General features: G+C 37.6%; 1 long non-coding RNA gene across 2 annotated transcripts in view; it reads right to left on the reverse strand.

The window, feature by feature from the left end:
• Nucleotides 1-16,797, reverse strand: part of LOC109248376 (uncharacterized) — an 87,267-nt gene that overhangs the window by 48,583 nt on the left and 21,887 nt on the right. For both annotated transcript variants that reach the window (XR_002072019.2, XR_002072020.2), the window contains exons 2-3: nt 16,610-16,667; nt 16,006-16,286 (exon numbers count right to left, since the gene is read on the reverse strand). This is a non-coding gene — a long non-coding RNA (uncharacterized LOC109248376). The remainder of the gene's footprint in view (nt 1-16,005; nt 16,287-16,609; nt 16,668-16,797) is intronic.

The following is a 16,797-nucleotide window of genomic DNA, read 5'->3' on the forward strand; positions in this document are numbered from 1 at the left end:
ACTTTTTGAGGAACCTCCATACTCTTCCACAGTGGCTGTACCAATCTGCATTGCCACCAACAGTACACAAATGCTCCCTTTTCACCACATTCCCACCAACACTGGTTATTTCTTTTCTTTTTGATTTTAGCCATTCTGACATGCATAAGGTAATACCTCATTGTGGTTTTGATTTGCATTTCCCTGATGATTAGTGACATTGAGGATCTTTTCATGCATCTGTTGACCATCTGTATGTCTTCTTTGGAAAAATGTCTGTTCAGATCCTCTGCCCATTTTTTAATCAGATTATTTGTTTTTTTGGTGTTGAGTTGAATAGGTTCTTTCTATTTTTGGATATTAACTCCTTATCAGATATATCATTTGAACTATCTTCTGCCATTCAATAGGTTGCCTTTTGTTTTGTTGAGTTTCCTTAATTGTGTGAAAGCTTTTTATTTTGATGTAGTACCAAGTTTACTTTTGCTTTTGTTTCCTTTGTTTGAGGAGATGTATCTAGAAAAATGTTTCTACAGCCAATGTCATATAATACAGAAATTATAAACGATGTCACATAATAAATTATAAACAAATATATGCTGAATATAATGAGTCAAAAGTACTGCAAGATGGGAATACTGCAAGATGAATTTTTTTTAATGTTTTTATTTTTGAGAGAGAGGGAGACAGAGCATGGGGGTGGGGGAGTAGGGGCAGAGAGAGAGGGAGATACAGAATCTGAAGCAGGCTCTAGGTTCTGAACTGTTAGCACAGAGCCCGACGTAGGGCTTGAACTCACAAACTGAGATCATGACCTGAGCCAAAGCCGGATGCTTAACTGACTGAGCCACCCAGGCACCCCAAGATGAGTTATTTTTAACAACACATTTAAATTATTGGAATAAAGAATATTCTTTCTTTATTGTGCTTGTGGAGAAGAAAACATTGAATCAAAATATATTTAACTGTAAATGTCTGGTGACATAGAGGTTAAAACATCCTTCGAATAGGTAAGACGGCTGTAGCTCACTTTCAGTGCTTTCTGTGGACTATTATTTTCTGAAAATAAACCAAATAAAAACTCATCAATTCTATATGTATATGTGAACAAGTACATATATCTGTGTATGTATGTATATATCTAGATTTGTAAAGATTTATAAACTGTTGCAGTTTAGGGTATAGATTAAACACACATCCACACATGTATTTTTTCTCATTTATGATCCATCTCTGTTAGAACTGATTTTTAATAAAATGTTCCTATCTACCGAAATGTTACCATTTTCCTCCTTACTGCCCCCTCCAGGTAAAATTTAGAAGCAATGTCATATTATATAACATTTTTTGTGTTTTTTTTTTTACCCTGAATTGATAGTAATAGACAGTGAAATTATATCTAATCCCAGCCCAAATAACTCCTGGGAAAGATTATATATATGTCCTGTGCAAAGATTAGTTTGTTGTTTCAACATTTTAAGAAACTACAGTCATAGTTATTAGAAAAGAGTAGCGTATGATAAATGTTTATTTAAAATATGCCTCCAAACTGGGCTGGAACCCTGAAACATTAGGTCTCCTTCTAAAATGTATACCTGAATTCACAAATCTTTCAGACTATGCCTGTACAGAGTTGATGACTCACGCAATTTGTTCAAATAGGCTTCTGTGGTACCTTTCCATGCTGCTCCAACAAAAATATTTTTAAGTGCAAGGGACCTTTTACTTGAGAACCTTTCTACACACTGAAAAGTTTATTTCAATAAGTCTGCCTTTTAGAACTAAATAAGCTGTGAAACCAAAAATGCAAAATAGATATTAAACACCTGTACAGTTTTTAGTTACATATTATTAATTACTGTTTTGAGAAGTTTCCTTAATGGAGTCTCCATACTATCTGCTCTCAAAAAAAAAAAAAAAAAAAAAAAAAAAAATCTGACAGCAGCACAGTACATGAAAATCCAGGTAAGGGAAAAAAAGATGGTTAAAGCAATCTGAGATCTCTATTAGAGTGTGTGAATTGCAGAATGCACTTACTGCACTGAGATGTTGGGGATATAGCAGGCAGATTTCGATATTCATTAGCTACCTGCCCTTGGGCAGTTTGCTTCATTTCCAGTAGTCTGTACAGATTAGATAAGTAGTACCGACATGCTAGCCCTGTTGCAAAGTTAAAATTAGATACTACCCATAAGATGTCTGTCACCTGGGAACACTTAACAAATATTGACATTCTTTCCTTTTTTGCCGAATAATTGGGATAGGAGATACAGGAGGAATCAAAAAAGCCTTAGAAATACTCATCATAGGATTTTGGCTTTTTCTTTCTTCAACATAATATGGGACAATTTATAGAGATGGTTTCAGGGAAGGCAGGGTACTGTCAGTGCCTTTCTTTCACTTATTTCATTTTTGGTAGAAATTATGTGACTACAAAATAGCATTTTCAGAGACAGGGATCTGAACTGAAGGATGAGTGAATGTGGTTGCGCTGAAATATTTCTTATTTCACAAATTTCAAGAGCACGTTCACACACAATCCCACTCACATCATTATGTATCTGCAGTAACACATGGCTGTTTGAGGTGGAGCCAGGTGTATGGCCAGGCTTGGCATAAGTACACATGGCAAACACAGCTTGGGTGATTTAAACCTCCATGTTTCCCAGTCATCTGACAGGCTCCCCGACAGAATGCTGTGGGTGGATGGTGTTGATGCCAGAAGAGGTAAGAGAAATAAAGACAAACTTCAGGGTATTATCATGGTTGGTTTCTCTCCAGTGCATGGGGGTCTCCACAAGTTTGATATTCATTCATTTATTCTTTCAACAAATATTAACTACCAAACTTATGCCCGACTTTGTATGGTTACTGACCAAAATATAGCAGTAAACAAAATGGATACTGCTCTTGCCATTAACAACATGGAGGCCACTCAGTCTAGCATTGGAAAGAAGATGAATCTTATAAGTACTTGTGAAGATGATTAGAATATTGCTAAAAAGGAAGAATGGATAGCCCCATGAGCACAACATGAAAGATTTACAGACATCACTAGAAGATAGCTAAAATATCTGAGACGATTGTGTTTTTGCAATAAGATGATACATAAATGTGTGGCCACAGCTATCACTTAGAATAAATAGGTAAAATAAACGGAAAGAACCATTGAAAGATTTTCTGAATATAAAGCATTTTACATAATGAGTCTCATTTGGATAATTCACAAAAGCCTGATGATTACCATTTATTTAGATGGAAATATAACTTCAAGAATTCCTTCCAGAGGATTCTAAGCACACGAGTATCTTTAAGTTGGCCTTTTAGTGATAAAATATCCATATAATTTATCAAGGTATGATATATCTGATGTCTCTGTTTTCTGGTTTTAGGAATTAAATTGTCAAGCCTGTTAACTGACCTTAAAAGACATGACCTCAGACTCAAAATAATGAAATGCAGCCGGTAAAATTAAGAAAGATAACACAGGGGCGCCTGGGTGGCTCAGTTGGTTAAGTGTCTGACTTCACCTCAGGTCATGATCTCACAGTTTGTGAGTTCGAGCCCCTCATCGGGTTCTGTGCTGACAGCTCAGAGTCTGGAGCCTCCTTTGGATTCTGTGTCTCCCTCTCTCTCTGCCCCTCCCCCGCTCACACTCTGTCTCTATCTCAAAAGTAAATAAACATTTAAAAAACAAGATAACATAAAGAATGTTTAGGTATATTAACAACTAGTAGAGTGTCTTTCTGGGCAGAATAGGGATCAAGACATATTGAGTCTTTCTGTGGCTGTAATTCACAGGCTTGCTCTGCTGCTTTCTGCTAATCACTGAAAGGGCCTTAATTGGCTTTTGAGAAATTCCAGTCATTTCTTAGAGTTATAAAATGTTTCTTTTTCCTTCCATGTTGCCCAAGAAGAAAAAATATATTTGCATAAATTCATTCCTGTGTTGTCAGCATAAAGTCTTTACACAGCGTTTTTCCAATCAGAATGAAGCAATTTTCTGTATTATTTCCAAAATCAAGGACTCTTATCTTCCTAAGATTTTTATTTCCAAAGTACTGCGGGGGCGGGGGAGCTAATACAGTTATCTAAAAACTTAATTTCATTTATTTCTCTCTTTCCACCTCCAGCCCCTCACACACCCATTTTGGATCATGTATTTTTCATATGTAACTTCTGAGAAAAACTATAACATAGTTTCTAAGTCCTGTTTTCAGACTCAGCATGTAAATCCTCTTACTTTCATCATTGCCTTCACCAAGCTTTCCAGATAATGAATATTTTATATTAAAAGTACAGATCATTGGACCTTAGTATATATTCAACTTCAGTTTTTTAAAGTTTCTTTTTTGTCAACTCAGGGCTCCTTTTTTTTTTCCTAACTTTTTAGTGAACTTTCTAATTTTGACATCTATGTAGAAAATGTATCTATTTTTGCCTTCTGTCTGTCTCACATTGTATTATTAGGAAAGAACTTTTCAGTATGAATTTTATGAGATCAAGTGGATGACTAATTCCTGTCACACTGTTGCAGGTAGGTTTCTTAACTCTTCCTCTTCTGACTTCTGAAGATATCCCCTACTCTGTGGTCTGCTGCTCAGCATCATCTGCTATGCAGAAAAGGCCTAACCAAGTCAAATACAGAGTTATTTTTAAAAATAATTACTTCAGGCAGGGGGTTTCCTTGAGTGCAGGTAATAATTCTCTTTCTTGATCTAGGTTCTGGTTACATGGATGTGTTTTGTTCACTTTGTGAAAATGCATCTAGCTATACACTTCTGATTTGTGCACTTATCTTTGATAAAAGGTTTGCTAAACAAAATATACTGCTTTAAAAATTACTTTTTGTTTAAGTTCAATTACACTGTGGCCTATTTTTCCATTGAGGTGTTCATCATTATTCAATCGGTCAACACGGGTTCTTCAGTAACTCAGGCCAAAATCCTCAGGGTCATTCTTGACTCCTTTCTTTCCCATGCCCATGTCCATCCAATCTGTAGGCAAATGCTGCCAACTGTATCATCAAAATAATCCGTAGTCCTACCACTTCTTCCCACTCCACTGCTACCCCACTAGCCAAGCCAACATCTTTTGCACAGCTTACTATAAATGGTCTCCCTGCTCCCACACTGCCCCTCACCCCACATATAGGAGCCACAGATCCTATCCAATGTAAAATAAATTTTATCATTCTTCTGTTTCCAACCCTTCATTAGCTTCATGTTTTGCCCCCAAGTAACAGCCAAATCATTACTGTGGCTCACAGTGTCCTATACCATTGTCCTGAGGTGACTGCTCTGATGTCATCTTCTACCATTCACTCCTTCACTCACTCTTCACTCTGCCTCACCCCAGTGGCCTCCTTGCTGCTTCTCCAACAGACTAGACAAGCTCCAGCATCAGGTTCCTTGCCATTTCAGTTCCCTTGGTCTGAAGAGTTTTTTCTTAATTAATGTGTCTTGCTCTCCAAACCTTTGATCTTAACACAAATGTCACCTTCTGAGACCCTCCCTGATGATCTTATTTAAAATTGCAATTGTCTCAGGGTGCCTGGGTGGCTCAGTTGGTTAAGCGTCCAACTTCGGCTCAGGTCATGATCTCGTGGTTTGTGAGTTTGAGCTCTGCGTCAGGCTCTGTGCTGACAGCTTGCTCAGAGCCCGGAGCCTGCTCCAAATTCTGTCTCCCTTTCTCTCTGCCCCTGCCCCGCTCATACTCTGTCTCTGTTTCTCTCAAAAATAAATAAACATTAAAAAAATGTTAATTGCAACTGTCTCCATCCAGCATTTCTAGTCCCCTTCCCCTGTTTTCCTTTTAGATTTCCAATCACTTAATATGCCAGATAGATAGATGTAGATAGATTAGATAGATAGGGATATGTATAGACAGGGTTGGCAAAAGATTGCTTTATATCTCTTGATAACCATGAGATTTACATTCCTGGAAAAAAAATATGATTATTTAAAAACACTGTTAGCAAAAACAAGGCATCAAAAAAAGATAAATGATACAGAATCAAAATAGTTTTAAAGAGAATCAAAATAATGTTCATGTGTAGATTTGAAACCTGGTAAATAGAAGTTATAGAAGGCATTTACTTCTGAAACAACCTAGATTAATCAGCAATAAAATTCCACCTTCAGGCACTCCTTCTGATTTCCCTCAATTGTTCCCAAAATATTGCTGAGGCTTTGTCTTCCAGTAGGTTTTCATTCCTAGGACAATTGTACTTGTTTATATTTTTTACTCAGCCCTTATTGAAATAAAGATTTTACATGCTTACATATGAATTATTTCCTGTTTCCCAATTAAAGGCAGGACTCTCTTGGTGTATCAGGAAGCCAATTTAGTGGGTTGTGGCAATGCTTTGATAATATAGAATAAAAAATAAAAACATTAGTGTGAATTCTAAATATCAAAGATAAATAATACTTTACAAAACTTCTGTTTCAGGAGAGTGTGTGTGTGTGTGTGTGTGTGTGTGTGTGTGTGTGTGTGTGTGTGTCATGATGCTCAATAAATTTCCGAGTGAGGTTTGCAGTGAAAAAAGTTTGGAATACACTGTTGTACGCATACCTGCTGCCTCAAGCCACCCAGAAACTTGCACGACTTGTATCCGATGTTTGCTTTAACCTAGAAAATATTCCTACGTTTGTTTATTTGGGGATGAGAGATGATGAGGATCGAACATTTCTAGGAATCAAAAGGTTGTCAGTCACAAAATATATTATTCCCAGAAAGAAGATTTCAGTGGAACAAAGAGGTTACCCAGCAGCACCAAAGTGGTCACTGGCCAAAATGGTTATCAATGATTCAGTGCTTCCTTTTCTTGGATGACATCTCTCATTATAAATAGGGTTAAATTGGGGCGCCTGGGTGGCTCAGTCGGTTGAGAGTCCGACTTTGGCTCGTGTCATGATCTCACGGTTGGTGAGTTCGAGCCCTGCGTCGGGCTCTGTGCTGACAGCTCAGAGCCTGGAGCCTTCGTCAAATTCTGTGTGTGTGTCTGTCTCTCTCTCTTTCTGCCCCTCCCCCGCTCACACTCTGTCTCTCCCTCTCTGAAAACTAAAAAAAATTTAAAAAAGTAAATAGGGTTAAATAATATATTTTAAAATCCCAAGCACAATATGAAATATTGTGCATCCATTTGCTTCAGTTTTTAGAGAGGACTATATAATTCTACAGCATTCTGTATTTGTTTCTAACCTCTGATCCAAATTCACACTCTTTTCCCTTCAGTCCATGATTAACAGGAGTGGTCAGGAACAAAATATAAACAAAACACCTCGTAGGTCTCTAACATATCATAGTACCTTATCTCCACCCCAAATCCAACCCCTTTACAGCAATACAGAAGCACAATGAGGTTGTTTCATTTGAGGGATCAGCTACCTGTTTTCTTTGCCCTATCTTACCTGAATTAGATTATATATAACAAAAAAATAACATTGACCTAGGTCTATTCAGGATAAATCACATGGAATAGCCATTATCTGACAATTCTACAAAAAAAAAAAAGGAGTTTTAGGGAGTTCAAATGAATAGACTAGACATATTCAGTTATGATGGAAGTCTATTGAGAAATTTTGTTCAGGAATTTCAAAGTCTGAATAGTGATGTTCAAATGATCTAGTAAGAAGATAACTCCTTAAGGATGTTTTATGACTTCATGAAATTAGCACTTAATAAATTTCTGTTATTATTCATCTCATTAATACTGTAAACACTTAATGAGCACCTCTGGTGTGCTCAGACTCTTTTTTAGTTATTCAGGATAGAAAGGTGAATAAGACATAACTCCTGAATTTAAGGAACTTTCAGTCTGATGGCTTGTATTCCATTTGAATTTGAGCGGAAGCATTCAAATTCTAAGGCTGCCAAATAATTATTATATTGAAAAAAATCTATTTTCCATTTTTGTAATTAAGTGTAATTTTTTGTTTGAAAAAAGTAGCATCTGCTCATTACTAAAGAAATATTACAGACATGTGTTAAGTTAGAATAGAAAGTAGACATCCTGTATTGGTGTTGCCTACTATTCAGAATTATGAGGCATTTCAATGTGACCATATTCTAGACAGTGCTAAGGAATCATTAAGTGGCTATTTTGTAATAAGAATTTGGAGGTCTTGTCTGGATAAAATGCAAATAAGAAAGGAAACAAAGACAACTTAGAGGCCCCATGCCGTCAAAATGCAAATATGGCCAAGGAGTCCTGCGATATATATCCCACACATGTAAATATATATTGTATAAATATACATAACAAAGAAAGTCCAAAGACTTCTGTCAGACAAACCTGAAAGAAAGGATGATTTCCTGAATAAACATGAAGAACAAAGAAATCCCAAATGAAAAAAACAAACAAATTGTTCAGAGGATTTCTAATAAAAGAAGTGAAAATTTAACTAATGGCATATGTCAGTCTGACGCTTTTAGGCCTGACTCTTGCCATCCTGACATCAAGTAGCAAAGGATTAAAAACCCAAAAGCTCCTCAGCAAATTCAGCCAGCAGGGCCTTCGACGGAATGTCTCCACTCTCTCAGAGCCATCTGGGTCCAGAAGCCACCTACTTCTTCTAGCCTTCTCTGGGACAGACAGAGCAGTGGGGACCAGCAGTGGTGAGGTACCAAGGGAACACTTAAAAGAGTTTATTCCAGGGGCGCCTGGGTGGTTCAGTCAGTTGGGCGTCCGACTCTTGATTTTGGCCCAGGTCATGATCTCATGGGTTCAATGATCTCATGATATCGTGGGTTCAAGCCCCATGTCCAGCTCTGCATGATAGAGTACAGCCTGCTTAGGATTCTCTCTCTCCCTCTCCTCTGCCCCTCCCCTACTCACGCATGTGTGATCTTGCTCTCTCTCAAAAGTAAATAAATTAATGAAAAAAAAGAGCTTGTTCCAGAGCATGCACTGTATAAACCCATCGGCATTCCTTGGCAGCAATAAATAAATTGTCTCTAGGACTAGGGTAAAAGAATAGAGGGACAATAATAGTGAGAAGTCAAACTACCTGCAATAGTAGTTTTCAAGCTTTTGGTCTCAGGACATCTCCATAGTCTTAAAAAAAATTATTAAGGATGCCAAAGAGCACATTTTAAAAGGGTTATAACTATTGATGTTTACTAATTACAAATTAAAATGGAGACAAGTTTATATACTATTTAACTTGTTAAAAAATAGCAATATATGTATATGTTGACAAATATTTTTATGAAAAATAACTGTTGAGTGACATGCCTCCACAGATGTCTCATGCTCCAAGACAACTTGTTATGTATATCAAGAAGCCAATGCTCTGACAGCTCATTATTTAGGTTTTCTCATGGTTTAATGGGCAGCAAGTAGCCTTGTGGGGTAAACTAGGGTCTCTCTCCAGGACAAAAAGCAGGCTTGCTGACTGCCAGCTACGAACAGCAGGTTCCCCAAACTCAGCCTCTCTCTCCTGTCTGCAACCCACTGTGTGTACAGGCATCCATCCAGGCCTGTCTGTGCTGCCCCTGAGGAACTGGTACTCACTGGGGGAAAGTGATGTAAACATACCGACACTCTGGCTACTGGTTTTGCTGAGAATAATAAAATCTTTTGATTCTGACACAGGAGCCTCTTGTCTCCTGTCAGCCTCCATTAAACTGTGGTAAGCTAATTTGTTAGCTTTCAAGTAGAGTAAAACCTTAGACCCTTTATAGTTCTTGATAATCACAACCAAAAAAGGCAATGAAAACAGCAGTATTAACATTTTCGTAAATCTCTAATGTCTGACTTAATAGAAGAAAGATTTCTCATCTGATTCAATCCTTGCAATATATCATCTTGGCTAAAATTTATCCAGAAAAACTGGCCTCACACAGACATGCAGCTGGAAAAGAGACAACTCTGTTGACCTCCTAAAAGGATCTCAGGATCCCAGTGGTCCTTGGACCACACTTAGAGAACCAATGAGCCATGACTGTGCAGCTGACTACACTACAATAATTTTACCACAGAATAGTCTGTGTTTACATGACTCACCCATTCCACAAAATTCTTGCTTTAGAAGATGAAGCTGTAAATACGTTAGAATTATTTGTTTCGCTACTGTTATTGTTGCTTTTACTATTTGTTGTTCATTATTTGCTACAAGAACTTTCTGAAAATCCATTTATCCAAGTAATCAGCCATTAAACTTGCCCTCATCTGAGTAATAGATCATTCATCAGTCTCATCAAAGACTGTTTATTCTTCAAGGCTAACTTCAAAATCCGTGTTGCTGGGTCCATCAATCCTAAACTATTATTTCATAAACCTTGCCCAATCCCAACAGCCCTCCTGCCACATTGAAAGACCTGTCTTAAACAAGACTCTTCAACTCCAACAAATACCTGCCTTTGACTTCCCCTTCCTGAGATGCTTCTGAAGCACACTGTCAATATAATGATGTCCCTTAATACAATAAGCGATAACTTGCTCTTCCTTCATAAATAGGTTAGTTTGGTAGTTTTTATAAGGTATTGTTAATTGACAATCTATTTCTTATATAGATCATTGCTTCTCCAATAAATGAATCTCTGTTCTGAAAAAGTAAGCATCAGATGTGCTTAACACAATCTTTTCTGCACACATTAGGAAAAGAAAGTTCTGGGGTCTTTCATCACATGGAGAAATGTTGGTATTCAATCTACCATTAAATCATATAAAATTAGGGTTGTCAGATCTAGCAAATAAAATATAGGAAACTCAGTTAAATTCTAATTTCAGTAAAATAACGAACAGTTTTTTAGTACAGGCATGTTCCAGATATTGCACTGGGCATCCTGTGTTTTATCTGGCAACTCTACCTAACACGTATGTGGCAGGACTTGTGGTTCTACTTTAACAATACACATCCTCCAATTGCTTATTACTCGTGATCCTGAAAGATCTTAATGACTTTACAAAACTGAATTCAATAATTATTTCAGGTTAGTTACTTTAGGTTGGTAGACAAATTACAGATGAAGTATGGAGAGAACAAAATTCTAATGCAGTCAAAAAAAAAAAAACAAACCCTCTCACTCTCAAAGAATCTTGAAACCTTTGTTTTGTTTAAATCATTGAGCACCAAATTTTAAGGTTTCAGCTACAACTGCAGGCTAAAAAGGTATTTGTCACCCTAGTATAAAAGCTGGATTCAGTCATGGGCTTGCAGACACTACACATAGTATATAAGAAAGTAAGCGGAGAAACAGGCAAGCACAGGTGATGCCAAAGATGACATTATTATAATAACAAGTGCCAAAGTTTTTAGTTTTTAATAGACCCCATATATTTGAAATGGTACAATCCTTAGTCTTTGGATTTCAGAGCATAAATGTTTTACATTTAATGCTCAACCCCACACTGATATCCAAAATTTGTTGTTTGTTTTTATTTTTTATTTTAAGGAGAGTGAGGGAGGAGGAGAGGGGGCAGAGAGGGAGAGAGAAAGAATTCTTAAGCAGACTCCACACTCAACATGAAGACCGACACAGGGCTCGATCCCACAACCCTGGGATCATGACCTGAACCCAAACCAAGAGTCAGACGCATAACCCACTGAGCCACACAGGTGTCCCCATCCAACATTTGTTAAGAGCATCTAATGTTCAAGGTGAATGAAGAACGAGAACAATCTTCAAACTACTCTGCTATGGTCCTATAATTTTGCATAACTAAAGCTTTTTAATAATTAATTTTTTGTGTATTAATAGCATCATGACATAAAGGAAAATATACCAAACTGAGAGGCAGAAGTCTTGGATACTTTAGTCTCAGGCATACAGCTATTGTTCTTCAATTTTGGGCAATTTAGTTCCTGTGTTAGTTTGCTAGGGTTGCCATAACAAAGTGGCTTAAGCAACAGCAATTTATTTTCTCACAGTTCTGGAAGATACAAGTCCCACATCGAGGTGTCTGCAGAGGTAGTCACCTCTGAGTCCATTCTCCTTCACTTGCAGATGGCTGTGTTCTCCCTGTGTCTTCACATCATCTTCCCTCCATATATGCCTGTTATAGACTGAATGTGCACCCCCAAAATTCATATGGTGAAATCCTAATCCTCAATGTGATGATTTAGAAGGAGGGGCCCTGGGGAGGTGATTAGGTGATGATGGTGTTGCCTTCATGAATGGGGTTAGTGCCCTTATAAAAGAGACCCCAGAGAGCCTTTGCCCCTTCCACCATTGAGGACAGGGCCAAAAGATAGGCTGTTTATGAACCAGAAAGCTGGTCCTCACCAGACACCAAATCTGTTGGCACCCTGATCTTGGAGTTCCCAGCCTCCAGAACTGTGAGAAATAAACTCTGTTGTTTATAAGCACCCAGTCTATGATACTTTCTTATAGCAGCCCAAACGCACAGGACAATGCCTATGTCCAAACTGCCTCCTAGAAGGACATATTTCATATGGAATTACCCTATTAACCTTATTTTTTTAATGTTTATTTTTTGAGAGAGAGAACATGAACAGGGGAGGGGCAGGGAGAGAGGGTAGAGAGGATCTGAGGCAGGCTCTGCACTGACACTCTAACAGCAGTGAGCTCAATGCCAGACTCGAACTCACGAACCAAAAGAACATGACCTGAGCCAAAGCCAGCTGCTTAACCAAACGAGCCACCCAGGCCCTCCACTAATGACCTCATTTTAAGTTAATTACCTCTTTAAAGATCGTGTCTGAGTTAGGACTTCAATATATTAATTTGCAGGGACACAATTCACCCCATAACTGTTCCCATTTCTGATAAGGATATCGGAACTGATCATTTCTAAAGTCTGTAATTCATACCATATATTCTAAATCAGATTACCTGTTACATTTTATGGACTACTAGATTAAAACTAGTGGGTATAAAGCTCAAGAAAACTAATATTCATCAATGGAAATGTCTGAAATCATGCCATTATAATGTTAATGAATACCACAGATGGTAAATGTTCATTTGAATTTCAAATAGTTGTAGCTTTTCAAGTGTACTGAAATGATTCAGCAAAATCTGCATGGTAGAAAAAATGTAAATAATTGTCTTTCTCTTATTCCAGTAGAACCTAGGAGGACATTCTGCAAATATCTATTGAAATTTCCATGGATTGATACTATCAACAAAAGGCTTTTTACTGAGGCTATGAAAATTAGTTCAGTGTATACCATGGTCTATGGTTTGAGGATATAGGCAGAGCCTTGTAGTTGCACCTCTTGCTGTTTTCTTTTTCTTTTCTTTTTTTTTTTTTCCTGTAGTGATTTTACAGCTAAATTGATAGCATAATATGTTTTCTAAGGATCTCTATTCCCATATTCACCTGGAGAAACTCAAAGGGAAAGGCATCTATAACATCTCTATGGTAGATTCAAAGGCTCCCAAAATTCTTAAGATGCATTTTGGTCATGGCCACAGAACCATGAATGCCTTCAATGAGAAGTGATCTATACCAGTGCATAATAAAATTGGTCACATAGAATGATCTGAGGAGTACCTTTAAATAAGATTATTCAGGCCTCATTGTAATACACGTAGATTCAGTATGTCTAGGATAGAGCCCATGAGTAAAATTTTTGACAAAGACATTGCACCCTGATACACACACTCCCCCACCAAGAAGATTTTTATGTAGCTGATCCACCTACGTTTGGCAATTGTGGACAAACAGAACCCTGGATCTCACAGACCTTGGAATCTACTATACGACCCCTTCAATCCCTGTAGCATTGAAATGGTTTGGTTTCACTCTCTATGGTTTATACTCTCTAATGTGTTTATGAAATCCTATTCCTTAACAATCAAGGAACATTAAGTCCCCAGTTAAGTGTCATAACTGCTTACATGAATTTGAAGAGAAAAGAGCTAAGTTTATCCTCTTGCCTGGCCTTTCTTTGGGGTGAATTTTCTCTGTCTTGTACCACTGGTTTGTAAGAAACAATTCTGGCAGATTTTGAAACTTAGTGAACACACCATCTAGTTCACTAATACAGGTTTTTTCTGCCTTTGCCTTTGACTATATTATTTTACAACACAGTAAAGATACAAGTTAATTGTAGAAAACTATTAGTAATGAGAATAATTTCTGTCCATAGGAACACAAATTTTGTCCAGTGGAATGCCATTGATTATTGTCCTGTGAATACTGACCAGTTTTGCCAGTTTGCACCCATTTGTAAAAATCGTCTCAGCATTCCTTATCTGATAATAAATATATGAGCTCTCATTTCTCATTAATTAATGAGTTAAACAAAAATTTGACAGATACTAACTTGTACAAGAATTATGACCACAACCACTTTTAAAATGTATCCTTTAACCTGTTCATTAAACAAATATTTATTGACTACATATGAGTACACATTTGCTAGAATAGTAAACAAAAGAGACACAGCCCTTATTTTTATAGAATATACAGGTTAAAGAAAGGAACAAAGAAGGAAACAAGTTTTAAATGAGCAGGCAATTATAGTAAAGTGTCTTTGTGGTGGGCGCCTCTGTTATAGCTTCCAAGGATCCCAGTATACTGCTAATCTGCTCTTATGTCGTCCCCTCCCTTTGAGTATGGGTTGGATTTATTGACCTGTCTTCAAGAAATAGAACCAAACAGAATAGAATAGAGTGGATGGCATGTAATTTAATTTCCAAGACTGAATTCTAAAATATTATAAACTCTGTGTTGAGGACCCCTTCTGGTTCTCCTGCTTGCTTGTTCTTAGGGAACTGGCTGCCATGCTGTGAGCTACACTATGAAGTGTCTCATGTGGCTGAGAACCGAGGTCTCCAACCAACAGCCACATGAATGAGTGTGGAAGCACATCTTCCCACAGAAACACCTGGAGAGGACTGCAGCCCCAGCCAACCCCTTAACTGCAAACCTGTGAAAGACCCTGAACCAGAGGCCCCTGGATTCCTTTACTCACAATAACTGTACCATAATGAGTGTTGTTGTTTTAAACCATCACATTTAGGATAAATAGTTACACAACCAGAGATAACTATTATAGTCTTTTTCTTGGAAAACCATTAGAATAGTCTATCACAAATGCCCCAAAAGGAACCACAAAGCTTAGGGGTCAGCTTGGGGATCTTACATCTAACATTGTTACCCTTAAGCCTAATTGTCCAGGAATTAGTTTCAGAGTATCCAGGTCCAGGTGAACCAACACTGGTAACTGTAGACACAACAGCACACATATCCAGAAAGAAAGAAAAAAAAAAAAAAAGGGTGATCCTATGGCAACTTCCAATGTATTTTATTAAAAATCCCTTTGACAAGTTGTATGTAATAGCAAAAGACATTCCAGATTCTACCCATATGTCTATCCCAAGATCTAGAAAATTCTATTTCAGAGGAAACATTGGTCCTTCTGTGCTAATGCAGAGGAAAGGTTGTTTGTTGGCATTTGCCAAGTATAGGCTAATGCCCAGGAAATTTGTCATAAGGCTATCCATAATGTAGCCCCTTTCCCAATATAAAATTAAATATAAAATAATCGATCAACAACTCAAAACATTTAAATATCATTGAACTAGGGGCACCTGACTGGCTCAGTTGGAAGAGCATGCAACCCTTGATCTTGGGGTGGTGAGTTTGAGCCTCATGTTGGGTGTAGAGATTACACACATACACACATACATACATACATTTTAAAAAAGTATTTAAAAAGTATTTTAAAAAATCGTAAAAAAAATCTTTGAACAAAATTTAGTAATATATATTTGGTTGCCTCCTGAGTGGAAAAACCCAGAGGACCAGAGAATAGGAGCGAGAGGAAAAATTCATCTCAACAGTGTATTTGTTGGTAGTTTTAAATTCTTTATACTCTATATAGATACTATCTAATCGAAGTGTTACTCATTAACTAAAATGTATACACTCTGAATCATATTAATATTGCACAATTTATCTTTCCCTTTCAGTTTTATGATTCTCAACATTTCTTTTTTCTACCTTAGAAGGGAATACTAATTCTAAACATTTTTTTTTCCAAAAGTAGTACAAGTACCAGTTTTACACTCCAAAGATATGGCTGCCCTCAATTGCAGTTTTACCTCTAATTTGACTGAGTGTTTCACCCAGCTTCGATCATCTGTGCTCAGGAAAGACTTCACCTCTCTTTGGTCTCCTAGAGAGGAGAGCAAACAATGAAACTTCCCACCAGCTTTCAAGCAACTACTTTTTATTAGCTATAGCTTTAGGCAGGTCATCTTAGGTCTGCACCCAGGACACATCTGGATGCCTCCTCAGTCAGTCACTCCAAGACTGGTGGATTGCTGGGATGTGAGCTGCCCTGATATTCTGTCCTTGTTCTTGGAACTTCATAATAGCTCCTCTTCATTGAAGAATCACAGTAAGAAAGGAGAAGGGGGAAAAACACGTAACAAAACTTAAAATACAAAAAGCCATTTAGGAATGCCTGGGTGGCTCAGACGACTTCTGCTCAGGTCATGATCTCCCGGTTTGTGGGTTCGAGCCCTGTGGTGGGCTCTGTGCTGCCAGCTCAGAGCCTAGAGCCTGCTTCGGATTCTGTGTCCCCCTCTCTCTCTGCCCCTCCCCCACTCTGTCTCTCAAAAATAATTTAAAAAAAAAGCCATTTAAATTGTCCTTAAACCCAGATAGTAGTAGCAGTTATTTCAATGAGCTTAGGGTTCTTACCTCTGCTGAATGATTAATGGAAATTCTGTGTCTTCAGAAATACTGAAGCCATCATATCCTAGATTCAGACAAAACAAAATTTTCAACTGATATACAGCAAATTAACTCCCATTTAACCAGGACATACCAAAGGTTTTCTACTTTTACTAAAAAAGAACCAAATGAGGTCCTGGCCCTGTAACAGATAT

Source organism: Panthera pardus, unplaced genomic scaffold (assembly GCF_024362965.1).
Source record: "Panthera pardus isolate Hobbes unplaced genomic scaffold, ASM2436296v1 HiC_scaffold_8, whole genome shotgun sequence".
Taxonomy (NCBI): Eukaryota; Metazoa; Chordata; class Mammalia; order Carnivora; family Felidae; genus Panthera; species Panthera pardus.